General features: G+C 38.3%; 1 long non-coding RNA gene across 1 annotated transcript in view; it reads left to right on the top strand.

Annotated features, from left to right (window-relative positions):
• The window catches only part of LOC129655998 (uncharacterized), a 60,002-nt gene extending 46,851 nt beyond the window's left edge, over positions 1-13,151 (top strand). The window contains exons 3-4 of the long non-coding RNA XR_008716152.1: positions 9,799-9,953; positions 12,588-13,151. This is a non-coding gene — a long non-coding RNA (uncharacterized LOC129655998). The remainder of the gene's footprint in view (positions 1-9,798; positions 9,954-12,587) is intronic.
• The last annotated feature ends 5,150 nt before the right edge of the window (positions 13,152-18,301 follow it).

Raw genomic sequence — 18,301 nt, 5'->3', positions numbered from 1 at the left:
TATTTCTCATGAAAAAGATCTAGAAATCCTTTTTAAACTAGTTCCAGGTCTCTGACAGGAAATAAAAAGATGATTCTGGTATATGTTGTTGAACTAAAGACAGGGAAGCTATTGCAAGATTATAGGAGTCAGGTCAAAATGTCTCAGGAGCCAACTTGAAGTTCTCACTGGCATAAAAATGAAAAATTTAGCACTGAAAAGAATGACCACACTGTATAAAACAGATTATATATATAAAGAAAAATCTGAATTCTTCATGATACTAAAAACAAAAAAGGCAGCCTCATTGATTTGCTAGAGCAACATATTATTATTCTGAAAACGGTAAAGAAAGGAAATAAATCAAGCACTTCTCCTGCCTTTCCTATACAAACCACATTTCAAGGTAACAAATAGTTAATGTGGAAAAATTATTTATAGTAGAACAGATAATTCAGAAGACATAGTAAAATTAAGTATGTCAACATTTTATAATCCTTAGTGAAATAACAGATTTGGCCAAAGGTCATCAGTGGCTGCTAAAACCATTAGGTAAATGTTGACAAGGAACTTGATGAATGAGACATTTCCCAAACTCACTAATTAATCTTCTCATCACTCAGAAAGGAGCAACCAGGTCTGATGTCTCTTATGCTAACATGATACTTTAGAAAGTACACAGCACCATCCATGAAATATTATTGCAAAAATTATTTTAATATGAATTTAATTCAGCCTCTAGTTCTAACTACCGATTTTGTCAGTTCAGTTCAGTCGCTCAGTCATGTCCGACTCTTTGCAACCCCATGAACTGCAGCATGCCAGGCCTCCCTGTCCATCACCAACTCCTGGAATTCACCCAAACTCATGTCCATCGAGTCGGTGATGCCATCCAGCCATCTGATCCTGTGTTGTCCCCTTTTCCTCCTGCCCCCAATCCCTCCCAGCATCAGGGTCTTTTCCAATGAGTCGACTCTTTGCTCATTGAGGTGGCCAAAGTATTGGAGTTTCAGCTTCAGCATCATTTCTTCCAAAGAAATCCCAGGGCTGATCTTCAGAATGGACTGGTTGGATCTTCTTGCAGTCCAAGAGACTCTCAAGAGTCTTCTCCAACACCACAGTTCAAAAGCATCAATTCTTTGGCTCTCAGCTTTCTTCACAGTCCAACTCTCACATCCATACATGACCTCTGGAAAAACCATAGCCTTGACTAGATGGACCTTTGTTGGCAAAGTAATGTCTCTGCTTTTGAATATGCTATCTAGGTTGGCCATAACTTTTCTTCCAAGGAGTAAGCGCCTTTTAATTCCATGGCTGCAATCACCATCTGCAGTGATTTTGGAGCCCCCCAAAATAAAGTCTGACACTGTTTCCACTGCTTCCCCATCTATTTCCCATGAAGTGATGGGACCAGATGCCATGATTTTCGTTTTCTGAATGTTGAGCTTTAAGCCAACTTTTTCACTCTCCTCTTTCACTCTCATCAAGAGGCTTTTCTTTGTAGAAAGCATTTAAAATATCACATATTAACAACATTATGACATAACACACACAATTCAGCTATTACACATTTCTGTTTTCTCTTTCTTCATATGAGAAAAAACTGCAGGTTTGAATTACCATGGAAACTATAATTAGTATTCCCAAGGATTACAGATACATTGCTCTGGAAGTGTGAAGTTCTCAAGAAGGTTTCTCACTTTCATCCATTTCTTATTCAACCAAGATTTATTGGCCATCTTCTGTAGGTCCAGGGATGTGTTAAGTGATATTGATTGAGAAATGCACATTAGAGTCTCTGACCTGGATTTGATCACAATTCCCTCAAAATTTAGGACTCCATTCCTAGAGGTAAATTACCTGGGCAGAGATATTTGGAAGGGAGTAATGGAGTGAGCTCTGACCTAGTTATCTAAACATCATAACTGGTAAAGCAGATATTAGACATGACCCAGGGCCATATTAATGAGAATGTTAAGAGTTCTAATTTTGGAAATTAAAATATACGTTTTTGAGAGTTGGACTGTGAAGAAGGCTGAGCACCAAAGAATTGATGCTTTTGAACTGTGGTGTTGGAGAAGACTCTTGAGAGTCCCTTGGACTGAAAGATCCAACCAGTCCGTTCTGAAGGAGATCAGCCCTGGGATTTCTTTGGAAGGAATGATGCTAAAGCTGAAACTCCAGTACTTTGGCCACCTGATGCGAAGAGTTGACTCATTGGAAAAGACTCTGATGCTGGGAGGGATTGGGGGCAGGAGGAGAAGGGGACGACAGAAGATGAGATGCCTGGATGGCATCACCGACTCGATGGACGTGAGTCTGAGTGAACTCTGGGAGTTGGTAATGGAGAGGGAGGCCTGGCGTGCTGCGATTCATGGGGTCGCAAAGAGTCGGACACGACTGAGCGACTGATCTGATCTTATCATAACATGGCCTATTCTCAATTTTTTCTTGGTTTCTTTGAAAGTCAAGTTTATATAGAATTGTTGGAATAAAAGATAAATCAGAAAGTCTTTAGCATTTAAACACGAATTCTTTTGAATTGTGTGGCAGATATTTTACTCACAGATTTTTTGTTTTAAAGAAACTAGTGCACATAAATGGTTTGGGGATGAAAGTCAACCAGAAGAGCATTAAATATTTTGTGTCATTAATCAAAAATGGATTTCTAGGAGAGGCAACTGATTCTTAAATTTTTTTTTTTTAATTCTTCAAAAGAAGAATAACAGAATCTCTGGAATTTTATTTTCATACGACAGAATTCAACAAAGAGTTTCCTGTGGTGGTTGCTTTCTTCATATCAAACAGAGAAATTATATGCAGGTTTGTCATGTAATTGGAATAATATGTCACCTTTGTAGAGGAACTTGAATTGCATCATTCTGTCCAGTAAGCATTTTTCTATCATCCTGGCTGGGAAGAAAGCTCAGGAGAATCCCTAGCCTTTGAAATAATTTTGATAAAGAACCTTTCATATTTTATAGAATACATTTTTCAGCAAATTAACTACAGTTATGAGAGCTTGGAAAAATAAGTCCTCTGAACTTCCTGGGGTTAGTGAAAGTTTAACTTACTTTCAAAAGGAATCTTTCTGTTTTATTGGCCCTCCCTGGGCAGCTTGAAAGACTACTTCTTCACTTAAACTTGTGTCAAAATCTCACTTTCAGAGGAAGAAATCAATCTAGTCATTTGAATCTGGCAAAACTCTTTAATTTGCATCGAGGACAGTGGCAAGAAGCTAGAATGGAAGGAAAACAATCAGGACACCAAGAGACAGACTTCCTGGAGATGCCCTGAGCACCCATATGGGAAACTCTTTCAAGGGAAAAGTCTAATCAGGGGATGTAACTGTGGCAATATAGGAAGTAAGCTTGAGATCCTGTCCCAGCTTCCCTGTTCTGCGCATTTTTGCTTCTTTCAGGTCATCCCCTTGGCCCTAGCGCAGTAGATCTATCTTTGAATGCCTCGATTATAAATTGTGAATCTTAAAACTTCTTGGTATCCATATTTTTTGCAACACACATAAAAACTCAGAGATAACTGGCCAGTAGGGGAAAAGGAGGAATAGTGAAGCAGAGGTATGAAAGGATGAGAGAAAAAGACATCGGAAATAAAGACAGAGACAGTCCTGAATGTTGGTATGCTGGACAATGTTTAACAATCAGTTCCCTACTTAAAAAACTAGGGCTGTTTGTAGCATTGGCCAGTTTCTGCGGTATACATTTTCCTCTGTGTGTGTGTGTGTGTGTGTGTGTGTGTGTTAACCACTCAGTCATGTCTGACTCTTTGCGACCTTTTAAATGGTAACCTGCCAGGCTCCTCTGTCTGTGGGATTCTCCAGGCAAGAATACTGGAGTGGGTAGCCAGTCGCTTCTCCAGGGGATCTTCCTGACCCAGGGATTAAACCTGGGTCTCCCACATTGCAGACCATCTGAACCACCAGAGAAGCCTATGGCTGATTTCAGACTAACTAATGGGATCTTACCAAATGTGAATTGGAAAGAGATTCCTCGTACCACATTGTTATACAGTTTTTCCAACATACAGACAATAAATCTGAATAATTTCTGGAGCCTATATAATACTAAAATACCAAATAGAGAATATTAAAGTAAATAATAGTAAAAAAAAATTAAGAATTGGTGAGACCTGATAAATTAGTACCTAAATAATATAATTTAATTAACTGTAAGTTTAATTTTTAATGATGATTGTGTTTTACAACCAGCTTATAAAATTCTTGAATTTAATAATTGACTGAAATGGCAACCCACTCCAGTGTTCTTGCCTGGAGAATCCCAGGGATGGGGGAGCCTGGTGGACTGCCGTCAATGGGGTCGCACAGAGGTGGACACGACTGAAGTGACTTAGCAGCAGCAGAGCTGGTTCCGGTACGCCAATGGTCTTGATGATGTTACATGCCTGGTGTCAGCTGTATTGTAAGCCGAGCAACCTCATTTTTATCCCTGGATTACTTGTGATAGCTCAGTACCTTTATAAATCTCTATCTCTGTTACACATAGCTAACTCAATTGGATTTTGGCCATTTGTACCGCAGGCAGCTATTTTACTAGGAATCGCATCTCACTAAAATTTTAAAGGTAATAGGAAAAGAAAAATATATAAAAGAAACCTTTAGTAGCACTTCCTTTTTGCTGATGCCTTGTGTAAAGTATGTGGTTAACATTTTGATGTAAACTAACTTCAGCTTCTTTCCCTCTTGGTTTCTGGTACAGATTAGCCTCTTGCCATCCAGACAGCCACTAGATGTTTGCTTATGAATTCCCTCAGGGCCACTGAGAATGTAATTTCAAAGAAGACAAGGCTCATCTTCAAGTTTCAAATCAGGTTTCACAAGAAAAAAAAAAAAAAAGTAAAAGCAAGCCTTTCTATTATAGAAGCTCAGCTTTTTTGAGTGATACAACGTCTTGATGATTTCCAAAGCCTGAGATCCTTGGAGTTCTCAGAGCACAGTGTTTATGCATAAATCAGAGAGTGAGGGGGAAATCTATGACAATAGTCTATTTCAAAAAGATCAGCAGACTTCCCTTGCAGTTTAATGCTTAAGACTCTGAGCTTCCATTGCAGGGGGAGCTAAGATCCTGGTCTGGGAACTAAGACCCCGTATGCTGTGTGGCCAAATAATAAATAAATGTTAAAAAAAAAAAAAAAAGATCAGGAAGTTAGGACAGTGAATAATAAGGGAGAATTACTAGGACACAGCTCAACCTTGGATTGCGGATCCCTCATGGGTCCACATTTCTGGAATGGGAGTGTGTGGGTAGCAGCACAAGGAAAACAGTGATACACCCTTTACTATTGTGATTATGTAACTGTTACTCATACAATATGATTGTATCATGATTAGTCAACAGAAAAAGAATAGAATTCTATATCACCAAAACTACCATCTAATTAAAAAAAAGAAACTATAAAATCCAGAAGAATATCAGAATTATCTTGGAATTTTTTGAAAAATACAAATGCCCAGGTATTTCTGTTTTTTCTCCAGAGCTCCAGATGTTTCTAATGAGCAGCCATGTTTAAAAACAACTGGATTATATGATGATCTTTTGCTTTTATCTAGCTTGTTTCAATTTTTCTGTTTCATAGTCAGTGCTCCCGTTTCATTTAGTTTATGTTTTCCAATTTCTCCATCTCTTCTTCTTTATATGTTCTTTCTGAAGCCTTTACCAAGTGTAGTAGAAAAGCTTTTGTATACATATATACAAATTATATGTATAATATATATATATAGGAAAACTTATGAATTTTTGCCTAACTAAAAAATGTATGACATTTTGATTCTACTTGTTTGACTTAGTATGAATAGAATGCTTGATTTCTAATTTTAAAAATAGATATGTAATAAGCAACAAAGGTTTACTGTATAGCACAGGGACCTATAGTCAATATCTTACAATAACTTGTAATGGAAAATAATCTGAAAAAGAATATATGTGTATTTGTATAACTGAATCACCTTGCTGTGAACCTGAAACATTGTAAGTCATTGATACTTCAATTTTATATATATATATGTGTGTGTGTGTGTGTGTGTGTGTGTAATAAGAAAACAGTGATAGAAATCCAGAATATATTTGAGAGGCTCCCAGAATATAAAAGACTACAGGCTTCTGCAAGGTACTACCGCATGTTTCTAACATGGACGCTGAGCAGTAAGCTTCCCTGGTGGCTCAGCTGGTAAAGAATCTGCCTGCAATGCGGGAGACCTGGGTTTGATCCCTGGATTGGGAAGATTCCCTGGAGAAGGGAAAAGCTACCCACTCCAGTATTCTGGCCTAGAGCATTCCATGGACTAGTCCACGGGGTCGCAAATAGTTGGACACGACTGAGTGACTTTCACTGAGCAGTAAAGTAGAATGCCTGAGAGGATGTACCAATGTCTGGGTCTAAAGACAGCCTCAGAGACTTGCCAAGTCCCAAGGAGAAGAGAAGAGATGCTGGGACGAGTGGAATGGGAGAAGCCTGGAGAAAAGGAGGCTGTTGCAGCGCTGGGTCTTGTGACACTGAGTGTTACAGAGACCAGCTGCTGTTTGCAGACACATTGGATTGCCCTCAGCAGAGGCCAGGAAGAAGAGAAGACGATAGTGGGGTCAGGGGTGGCAACTTGGCAGGATTGGCATGGCCCCCCCGAGAACCCACAGTCCTTCTCCAGAGAACAGGAGAAAAGAGAAAGGGATGAGAAACACAGACGGAATTAACTGAGTAACCTCCAGGTGAGTGTATTTTGCAGTGGGAGTGATTGAAGTCTCCTGAATTGGTAAAATTTTTATTATTTACCTTTAGCAGACACAGGCCTTGTGAACAAAATTACCTTGTGTTGTATATAGAGAAACTTTAATAGTCACTTTTTTCACAGTTGAAAGTCTTCAAAAATACTTTTTATAAGTACTTCCCAATAAAAACTTATGGTTCAGTTTAGGGTTATGAATAGGGATCAGAAGATATGAGGTGTAGGTTTTTTTTTTTTCTTTTTGTTTTTTTTCAATCAAGCTATAGTTGATTTACAATGTTATGTTAGAATCAGGTGTTCAGCAAAGTGATTCAGTTATATATCTATATCATCTATATCTATATCTATATCTATATAAAATCAAAGGGTAAGCCAGGCTCTGGGGTAGACTCCTTCTTTGTCTTTCGAGTGACTCCAAACGCCCCTTGACTACATAACTCCAACCTATGGCTGCATCTTCGCATGGCCTTCTTCCCTGTGCCTCGGTGCATCTCTGTCAGTTCTCTCTTTGGCTTTTCCCTTACAAGACTCTGGAGTTACAGAACTATGAACTATAAACAGGTGAAAATTTAAACCTAATTTTGTGGTAATTTGTTATAGCTGCAATAGAAAACAGATATAGCTAACTTCAGGAACATTCTATTAGATCATGGAGCTGAGGTCAGGGTCTCTCTAAAAGACAGATTGTGCAGTGTGGTCTACAGCTGCAGTAAGGCCAGGCCCCCTCTCCTTTCTCCTCCTCTGGAACTCTATCTTCAGTTCCCTCTTACTCTATCCCATGTTCCTGATCAAAGATGATAGTAGCTTCTTCCATCCTAACATGTCCTGAGATGGGCTGCCCAGACCTTGGAAGTGCTAGGCACTAAGACATATCTCCTTGCCCTTTCTGCTTCCTGAGGGCTGGAATATGCAAAGATGTAGTGTTAGTCGCTCAGTCGTGTCTGACTCTTTGTAAGACCATGGACTGTAGCCCACCAGGCTCCTCTGTCCATGGAATTCTTCAGGCAAGAATACTGGAGAGGTTTGCCATGACCTTCTCCAGGGGATCTTCCTGACCCAGCAATTGAACCCAGCTCTCTCACTTTGCAGGCAGATTCTTTACCATTTGAGCTATGCAAGAAGCCCTTGCAAAGATATAAGTGCCCTCTTTTTCTACTCAATTTTTGAATGTCTTAACACTTGAGATAACAAATTGGTAGATAGAGAAACTAAATATCCTCTTTTTTTAGAGTTCATGTATAAAAGATTTGATAATCTCTATAGTAATATAAATCAGTATTTAAAACAAAGTTCCTTATAGTTTCTAAATATACAATATATTGTAAAATCCTAAATAATGATATCCTATAGTATAAATCAGTGATCAAATAATTCCAATAATTTCTAAATTATTTGTTAATTTGTATAATTTTTTTAATATATAATTTTGTTTGATAGACTTGTAACAACTTGTCTAAGCCATGATCTTGGAGTTTCATCAACCTTTTCAGCTTCCCAATTAAAGTTATACATTTTAGATGACATATAATTTAATAAGGAATATCCATTAATTTGTTCGCAGTGCTACTCTCTCAGATTTTGCTCTTATTTCAATAATACAAACTAAACTTTTTTAAACTTTAGCCTTTTAAATGTGAAAATCTCTAATCTGTATAGTAATATAAATTAGTATCTAGATCAATATTAAGATCAATTCCCTTTGTTATCTAAATCCTCTTTGAAATTTTTATATATTCAGTATCTCTATTATTGACTGAGTCATAAAATAATTTATTGAAATATTTATTTAATAGGCTTAATTTCACTGATTTCATTCCCCTACTTCATTGAACAAAGTTTGCAAGTTTATTTGGACAATTTTCAGGAATCAATAAAATGAAAGATTTTTTTTCCTTCAGTGATCAAAACAATTGCATTTTCATTTGATTGGTGGACACCTGACTAATTTTGATTGAAATGGTATCTTATTTTATTTTACTTAAAATATGATTTTTACATTAATTTCATTTGTTTCATTATCATACTTTATGTAATTTTATATATGCAATCATTTTAATCATTTGTTTATTAACATCAGCATTTATAAACAAGATATATTTTTTGATTGTAAAGTTAAAGGCTGTATTGCATCTTTAATAAACTATTAGAAGTTAAAGCCAAATCTGTAAACATCCCATTTCACAATTTCTACTAAATGCATAAATGAAGCCTTTGCAATCTTGGCACAAAACATCATCCACTGAAGTAAAAATATTCTTCCAGTTTTCATTATTTTAATCCAAGGTCTTATGATAATGTTATTTGACTCCATACAAAGTTTATTTGATGAATGGGAGTAAATAAGTTTATCAAGAAAATACTGGTTCCAAAGGGAAAGGAGTATGTCAAGGCTGTATATTGTCACCCTGCTTCTTTAATTTATATGCAGAATCAGTTCAGTTCAGTTGCTCGGTCGTGTCCGATTGCAACCCCATGAATTGCAGCATGCCAGGCCTCCCTGTCCATCACCAACACCCGGAGTTCACTCAAACTCATGTCCATCACATCAGTGATGCCATCCAGCCATCTCATCCTCTGTCGTCCCCTTCTCCTCCTCCCCCCAATTCCTCCCAACATCAGGGTCTTTTCCAATGAGTCAACTCTTTGCATGAGGTGGCCAAAGTACTGGAGTTTCAGCTTTAGCACCATTCCTTCCAAAGAAATCCCAGGGCTGATCTCCTTCAGAATGGACTGGTTGGATCTCCTTGCAGTCCAAGGGACTCTCAAGAGTCTTCTCTAACACCACAGTTCAAAAGCATCAATTCTTTGGTGCTCAGCCTTCTTCACAGTCCAACTCTCACATCCATACATGACCACAGGAAAAACCATAACTAGACAGACCTTTGTTGGCAAAGTAATGTCTCTGCTTTTGAATATGCTATCTAGGTTGGTCATAACTTTCCTTCCAAGGAGTAAGTGTCTTTTAATCTCATGGCTGCAGTCACCATCTGCAGTGATTTTGGAGCCCCCAAAAATAAAGTCTGACACTGTTTCCACTGTTTCCCCATCTATTTCCCATGAAGTGATGCAGCTATACAGATTATATCACATGAAATGCCGGGCTGGATGAAGCACAAGCTGGAATCGAGATTGCTGGGAGAAAGATCAATAACCTCAGATATATAGATGACACCACCCTTATGGCAGAAAGCGAAGAAGAACTAAAGAGCCTCCTGATGTAAGTGAAAGAGGAGAGTGAAAAGTTGGCTTAAAACTAAACATTCAGAAAATGAAGATCATGGCATCTGGTCCCATCACTTCATGGCAAATAGATGGGGAAACAATGAAAACAGTGAGAGACTTTGTTTTTTGGTGGGGCTCCAAAATCACTGCAGATGGTGGCTGCAGTCATGAAATTAAAAGACACTTGCTCCTTGGAGAAAAGTTATGACCAACCTAGACAGCATATTAAAAAGCAGAGACATTACTTTGTGAATGAATGTCCTTCTAGTCAAAGCTATAGTTTTTCCAGTAGTCATGTATGTATGTAAGAGTTGGACTATAAAAAAACCTGAGCACCAAAGAATTGATGCTTTTGAACTGTGGTGTTGGAGAAGACTCTTGAGAGTCCCTTGGACTGCAAGGAGATCCAACCTGTCCATCCTAACGGAAATCAGTCCTGAATATTCATTGGAAGTTTGATGCTGAAGCTGAAGCTCCAATACTTTGGCCACCTGATGCAAAGAACTGACTCATTTGAAAAGACCCTGATGCTGGGACAGATTGAAGGTGGGAGGAGAAGGGGACAACACAAGATGAGTTGCATTGCATCACCATCTCAATGGACATGAGTTTGAGTAAGCTCCGGAAGTTGGTGTTGAACAGGGAAGCCTGGCATGCTGAAGTCCGTGGAGGCACAAAGAGTCTGACACAACTGAGTGACTGAACTAAAGAAAATACTTAAAATGATTTATATCATCTGGTGACAATTAAATACAGTGATTAAGTCAGTGCTAAATTAAAACGTCTGGAAATTCTTCTAAAATGTTACCTGGAGCTCTCAACTTTTCCCCTAACTTTCCTCTAACATAATATGCACAAAATTCAAGAAGTATTAAAAGTCATTTTTCTCATCAAAACAACTATTTTATTTTTCAGGCAACAAAATTATGTTATTTTAGCTCTTATTCTTTCTCGCTTTACAAGATTAACAAAGTACAACATTTTAAACATAATTCAGATTTTAAATAAATTATTAAAATATTTTTATGTGAAACAGTTGAAGCCTCATTAATAAATTAAAAAATTGAAATTCCATTATCTCAATATCTGTTTCTGAGCAGATATTGTTAATATATATACACACATTATTCACTTAAGTTTGGGTTCAAAATGAACCTCTCCTATTATGAATTTCCTGAGGGAAAAGTTTAAAGATTAAATCTCACCAAAAGTTATAAGCTAAAGACTAAATTTAGAAATCAAATTGTCTTCTCAGTGAGGTAAATTTCCTAAAGAAACAAAAGTTCAAAACCTGTAAGTTAAAGTAATTAAAAATTTAAAATCAAATGTACTTTTTCCTATGAATTAAAATTCAAGTAAGTGAAAACCCAGGGCCCCAGAGTCCAAAGGTTAATAAGAAACAGTATATTCTAACAGTTATATACCCCCAAAATTTAGAAAATAAGCCAGTCATCAGGCTTGATGCAGTCCTCCAGACCTAGGATTTAGTGTTATCAAAGACCATAGCAGAAACTAAGCACTCTCTTGTATATTTAAACCTCACCAGGTGTGAATCAAACCAAGGTCAGCTGCCCAAGATCTACATCTTTCGGACCTTAAATTTAGTTGCAAGAGATGTCCCACCTAGAGATTAATTTTGGCAATATGATTATACCACAAGTGACAGAAAGTTCACCTATGCATATGATTTTCTTTCTCAGAGAGTGACATTTTTGACATCCTTGCCTTTTGCAAGTTTAGCAATTTCTTGTGGTGGTAGTCCCAATTATCAGGTCTTAAGCTGAGGTATCTTTTGCATATTTAATTGAATGATGACTGCAGATATGACATTAAAAGACTCTTGCTCCTTGAAAGAAAAGCTATGATCAACTTAGCAAATTAAAAAGCAGAGACATCACTTTGCGGACAAAAATCCATCTAGTCAAAGCTATGGTTTTTCCAATAGTCACAAATGGATGTAGGAGTTGGACCATAAAGAAGGCTAAGCACCAAAGAACTGATGCTTTTGAATTGTGCTGGAGAAGACTCTTGATAGTCCCTTAGATTGCAGGGAGATCAAACCAGTCAATCCTAAAGGAAGTCAACTCTGAATATTCATTGGAAGGACTGATGCTGAAGCTCCAATACCTTGGCCACCTGATGTGAAGAGCTGACTCATTGGAAAAGACCCCGATGCTGGGAAAGATTGAAGATGGAGGGGAAGGTAGTGGCAGACTTGAGATAGTTAGATTGCATCACTGACTCAATGGACATCAGTTCAGTTCAGTTGCTCAGTCGTGTCCGACTCTTTGTGACCCCATGAACTGCAGCACACCAGGCCTCCCTGTCCATCACCAACTCCCAGAGTCCACTCAAACTCATGTCCATTGAGTTGGTGATGCCATCCAACCATCTTATCCTCTGTCGTCCCCTTCTCCTCCTGCCCTCAATCTTTCCCAGCATCAGAGTCTTTTCAAATGAGTCAGCTCTTCACATCAGGTGGCCAAAATATTGAGCAAATTCCTGGAGATAGTGAAGGACAGAGGAGCCTGGCATGCTGCAGTCTATGGGGTAGCTAAGGGTCCAAAACGACTTATCAACTGAACAACAACAAAACACTTGTTAATTTCTGTTTGCTCATCCATCCTAGTGTTTCTGGTCCTCCACTGCTGAACTGAATATACTGTTAATTGAATCTACCCACAAAGACTCTACTTGATATCCAGTAGTTTCAGTCCTGCTACAGAAGATTTTGACAATGCCTCTTGGTGTGAAATTGCTTAAGTTGAAGATACCTGCCTCCTGGGTAATTTCTCTTTCATCTCCACATATATTTTAGCAGAAAAGTCATCCTCAACCTATTCAAATACCGAAGCTTCTCATGAGTCTTTAATATGTACCTCTGGGATCCAGGGTAGACTGATATCCCTGCTACGTGCTCCTAAGACATGGAAATTTCTCACATTTGTAATTTGCTGAACATGAATAGCATGTCTCTTGTTATTATATCTTTTTCTGCCTCAGTCATCTCTCAATACTTTTCAGAAACTTGAATCTGCTTCTTAAATGGACGCTTTGCTTCCCTAATCAGTATAAAATCAGTACCATTTACAAAATCTTAAGATCTTGGGGTTTTGTTTTTTTTTTCATTGCTACTTTGCTTTCTGGACAGATATTTATTTGTGTAACCATTTTTCATAAATTTGGCTCAGTGAGGATCTTTCATAATAAGAAATAGGAAATGAGTGAGCTCTGGTGCTCCAAAAGCAACTATTTTTCAAACAAATGTTGGCCACCTTCAAGTCTATGGATTGGATATTCTCACTCAGGAGGAATTCTCCTAACAGACCAACCTCTGTCCAAAGCCTGACCTTGATCTATTATTCTCCAATTTGGCATCCCTTGAATATCTTTGTTGCACCTTCTCTTGGAATCTCAATTACATAAATTTCTTAATCTGGCTCCCTCAGGACAACACAGGCAATAGCTGTTCCTCCCCCTCAACACAGTAAGAGTTTAATTTCACTTTGATCCTCTGTAATCCTTTGAATATTTTATGCTGGTCCTCTGGACTTCCTTTTGCAGACCAGTCCAATTTATTTAACTATTTCAAACAGCTGTCACAATCTTTAAGGCGATAATTTCCAGATAACTCCTCGTATAGATGCTAATTGTGATTTTAACAGATTTCTTTCTGGGGAACTCCCCTTCCACCACCACCATTTTGGGGAAGTTTATTCCATGAAGCTTTCTGAGACCTTGTCTCTTTTTCTTGGCTAGATTCTGTCAGAACCCAGTGCGGTTTTCAATTAAACAGTAAGTCAAACATGAAACCCATTTCTAAATCACGTTTTCAGGAAGGGTAAAACCATATTTATCTCCTTTGTGATTTTCTCTCTTTCTGTTTTAGCATTCATGATCTAATTTTTCCATGCATATCTCTCTGGTCTGCCTTTAAAATTTCAACTTCCACCTAAGGAAGAAGGAATTCTTCCTCTTGCTTACTTCTTGGTTCTTATCCTGCTGCTCCTTTTCTGACAATAAGACTGAAGGATGTTTTTCAAACTATTCTGGTTTCTCCTTCATCTCCTAAACAAAACGAATTCCTGGAATCAGAACATCCCAGGAACAAGACTACTAGTTATTTTAGTCATTTTAGAACCTTAGAGATTAATATGGGTACCAACTACCCCTTCATGTGTGAGTTAACTCTTTATATCTCCAAAATCTAAAGGCAAAGTCAGGAAACATATCTTCAAATCCAAAGCAAAGCTGGGTGTGTGTTAGTCGCTCAGTCATGTCCGACTCTTTATGACCCCATGGATTGTAGCTTGCCTGGCTCCTCTGTTCATGGGATTCTCTGGGCAAGAATACCGGAGTGGATTGCCAGTTCCTTCTCCAGAGGATCTTTCTGATCTAGGGATCAAGCCTGGCTCTCCTGCATTGCAGGCAGATTCTTTACCATCTGAGCCACCAGGGAAGCCGGAAGCAAATTTGGTACTGCATAACTGAAGAAACATTTAAGGGTCTGTAAACAAATGAAGGCAGGAAGTTAGCCCATCTACCTGGGGCAAAGATCAGGTTTTATAGGTTCGAAGCTTTATACAATTTGGGGAAAATAACACATAATTTTGAATACAAAATTAGATATGAAAAATATATAGTGACTGAGAATGATAGAAAAAAACACAGTAAATTATAAACTTTTAAAATCTGACAAATGTTACCATATCTATAAAAATAATATATTTTATTAATTGTTTAAATATCTAGGTAGTAATTTTCTCCTACATCTTTAGTTGCATGCTTTTTGATCTTCTTTTTTTTTTTTTTTTTTTTTAGTTAATTACTTTATTACATTTTAGTGCTTTCTTAAAATAAATATAATAATATAATTATCAAACATACAGTGAGAAGTAAAGCACACGTGTGAACGGCATGTCACAGGAGTCCACTCAGGACTGTTTCAACACTCAGCACTGGAGAAACCGCACAGGTCTACCTATGTACAGACGACCAACCGGCAGGGTGAGGCCGCCGCGTCCCCTCCGTCCTCGTGGACATGGTCACTCCCCTTTGCATCGGAAATGACCAGTTTGCGTGTTTTAACTTTTTCTCTCTGTTGAGCTTCAGTTTTTTTCTTTTCTTTCTGCAGTTTTGAGATAAATTCAAGTAACACTCCCAAGAAAAAAAAAAATGTGCAAAACTAAATAAGTGACTCCAGAATGTCCCAGCGGTCGGGTCAGCGGGTCAGTCGCACGGGCAGCGTGTGTGCAGGCCGCGCCGGAAGGTCTGGTCCCGAGAAGCACCGGGGGCCGGCAGGAGCACCAGGCCCACCATCGGAGGGGAGGCGGGGGGGACCGGAGCGTCCCGCGGACTTGTGGTTCCCGGACAGCTGCCAACGACCACTTTCTGTTTGAATAGGCAACGCGACCAAAAGCTCCGTCGACACGGAGAACCGCAAGCTCCCCGGCAGGCCCGAAGCTCTTCCGGAAGCCAGGATTGGGACGGGACGAGTCAGGACGTGATAAAAACACTAGAAAGAACTGTCAGCTTAAGTGCATCATCACCTTTTTAAGAGAAACATGCTCAGAGTAAAAAATATTCTACTTTACCAAAAAATCTGTCTTTATTAAAGTGAACAATCATGGGCGCGCGACCCCCAACGTACCGGGCGAGGGCTGTGTGGGCACGGCTCGCCACCTCCAGCCGGGCAGACGCCAGCGAGTACCGTGCCTCCCTCGTGACTGCGTGGCGGGGGAACCCGCCGCACTTGTAAACGTTATTCTAGCAGAAGACAGACCGCAGATTTCAGTGCTTTTAGGGAACTGCTAATTTCAGTAAACTTTTTCTGAGCAGCAAGAAACAAGAATTTTGTTTTTTTTTTTCCCAGAAATCTTAGAATTGGATATAAACGTTGGCAGTAGACACAATCAATAAATATTATACAATTTCTCAAATGAAAACAACTCCCCACCATGAACTCCTTTCCTACAGACATTCAAACACCCTGACCCGAGACCAAGTCTCAGTCCTGTGATCCCGTGAGATCACAGCCAGCCACAAGAGCGGGCGGGGGTCAGGTCATGTGCAAAAAGGGGTGAGGTGGGAGGCGAGGAAGCAAAGGAGGTTTTTCCATACAAATTGTGAAATTATTTGTTCTAGCTCTGTGAAGAATGCTGTTGGTAGCTTGATAGGGATTGCATTGAATCTATAGATTGCTTTGGGTAGTATACTCATTTTCACTATATTGATTCTTCCAATCCATGAACATGGTATATTTCTCCATCTGTTAGTGTCCTCTTTGATTTCTTTCACCAGTGTTTTATAGTTTTCTATATATAGGTCTTTAGATTCTTTAGGTAGATATATTCCTAAGTATTTTATTCTTTCCGTTGCAATGGTGAATGGAATTGTTTCCTTAATTTCTCTTTCTGTTTTCTCATTATTAGTGTATAGGAATGCAAGGGATTTCTGTGTGTTGATTTTATATCCTGCAACTTTACTATAGTCATTGATTAGTTCTAGTAATTTTCTGGTGGAGTCTTTAGGGTTTTCTATGTAGAGGATCATGTCATCTGCAAACAGTGAGAGCTTTACTTCTTCTTTTCCAATTTGGATTCCTTTTATTTCTTTTTCTGCTCTGATTGCTGTGGCCAAAACTTCCAAAACTATGTTGAATAGTAATGGTGAAAGTGGGCACCCTTGTCTTGTTCCTGACTTTAGAGGAAATGCTTTCAATTTTTCACCATTGAGGATAATGTTTGCTGTGGGTTTGTCATATATAGCTTTGATTATGTTGAGGTAGGTTCCTTCTATTCCTGCTTTCTGGAGAGTTTTTATCATAAATGGATGTTGAATTTTGTCAAAGGCTTTCTCTGCATCTATTGAGATAATCATATGGTTTTTATTTTTCAATTTGTTAATGTGGTGTATTACATTGATTGATTTGCGGATATTGAAGAATCCTTGCATCCCTGGGATAAAGCCCACTTGGTCATGGTGTATGATCTTTTTAATGTGTTGTTGGATTCTGATTGCTAGAATTTTGTTAAGGATTTTTGCATCTATGTTCATCAGTGATATTGGCCTGTAGTTTTCTTTTTTTGTGGGATCTTTGTCAGGTTTTGGTATTAGGGTGATGGTGGCCTCATAGAATGAGTTTGGAAGTTTACCATCCTCTGCAATTTTCTGGAAGAGTTTGAGCAGGATAGGTGTTAGCTCTTCTCTAAATTTTTGGTAGAATTCAGCTGTGAAGCCGTCTGGACCTGGGCTTTTGTTTGCTGAAAGATTTTTGATTACAGTTTCAATTTCCGTGCTTGTGATGGGTCTGTTAAGATTTTCTATTTCTTCCTGATCGAGTTTTGGAAAGTTGTACTTTTCTAAGAATTTGTCCATTTCTTCCACGTTGTCCATTTTATTGGCATATAATTGCTGGTAGTAGTCTCTTATGATCCTTTGTATTTCTGTGTTGTCTGTTGTGATCTCTCCATTTTCATTTCTAATTTTATTGATTTGATTTTTCTCCCTTTGTTTCTTGATGAGTCTGGCTAATGGTTTGTCAATTTTATTTATCCTTTCAAAGAACCAGCTTTTGGTTTTGTTGATTTTTGCTATGGTCTCTTTTGTTTCTTTTGCATTTATTTCTGCTCTAATTTTTAAGATTTCTTTCCTTCTACTAACCCTGGGGTTCTTCATTTCTTCCTTTTCTAGTTGCTTTAGGTGTAGAGTTAGGTTATTTATTTGACTTTTTTCTTGTTTCTTGAGGTGTGCCTGTATTGCTATGAACTTTCCCCTTAGGACTGCTTTTACCGTGTCCCACAGGTTTTGGGTTGTTGTGTTTTCATTTTCATTCGTTTCTATGCAAATTTTGATTTCTTTTTTGATTTCTTCTGTGATTTGTTGGTTATTCAGCAGCGTGTTGTTCAGCCTCCATATGTTGGATTTTTTAATAGTTTTTCTCCTGTAATTGAGATCTAATCTTACTGCATTGTGGTCAGAAAAGATGCTTGGAATGATTTCTATTTTTTTGAATTTACCAAGGCTAGCTTTATGGCCCAGGATGTGATCTATCCTGGAGAAGGTTCCATGTGCGCTTGAGAAGAAGGTGAAATTCATTGTTTTGGGATGAAATGTCCTATAGATATCAATTAGGTCTAACTGGTCTATTGTATCGTTTAAAGTTTGTGTTTCCTTGTTAATTTTCTGTTTAGTTGATCTATCCATAGGTGTGAGTGGGGTATTAAAGTCTCCCACTATTATTGTGTTATTGTTAATTTCTTCTTTCATACTTGTTAGCATTTGTCTTACATACTGCGGTGCTCCCGTGTTGGGTGCATATATATTTATAATTGTTATATCTTC

This window comes from Bubalus kerabau, chromosome 1, assembly GCF_029407905.1.
Source record: "Bubalus kerabau isolate K-KA32 ecotype Philippines breed swamp buffalo chromosome 1, PCC_UOA_SB_1v2, whole genome shotgun sequence".
Taxonomy (NCBI): domain Eukaryota; kingdom Metazoa; phylum Chordata; class Mammalia; order Artiodactyla; family Bovidae; genus Bubalus; species Bubalus kerabau.
This window is presented reverse-complemented; position numbering and strand designations above follow the sequence as displayed.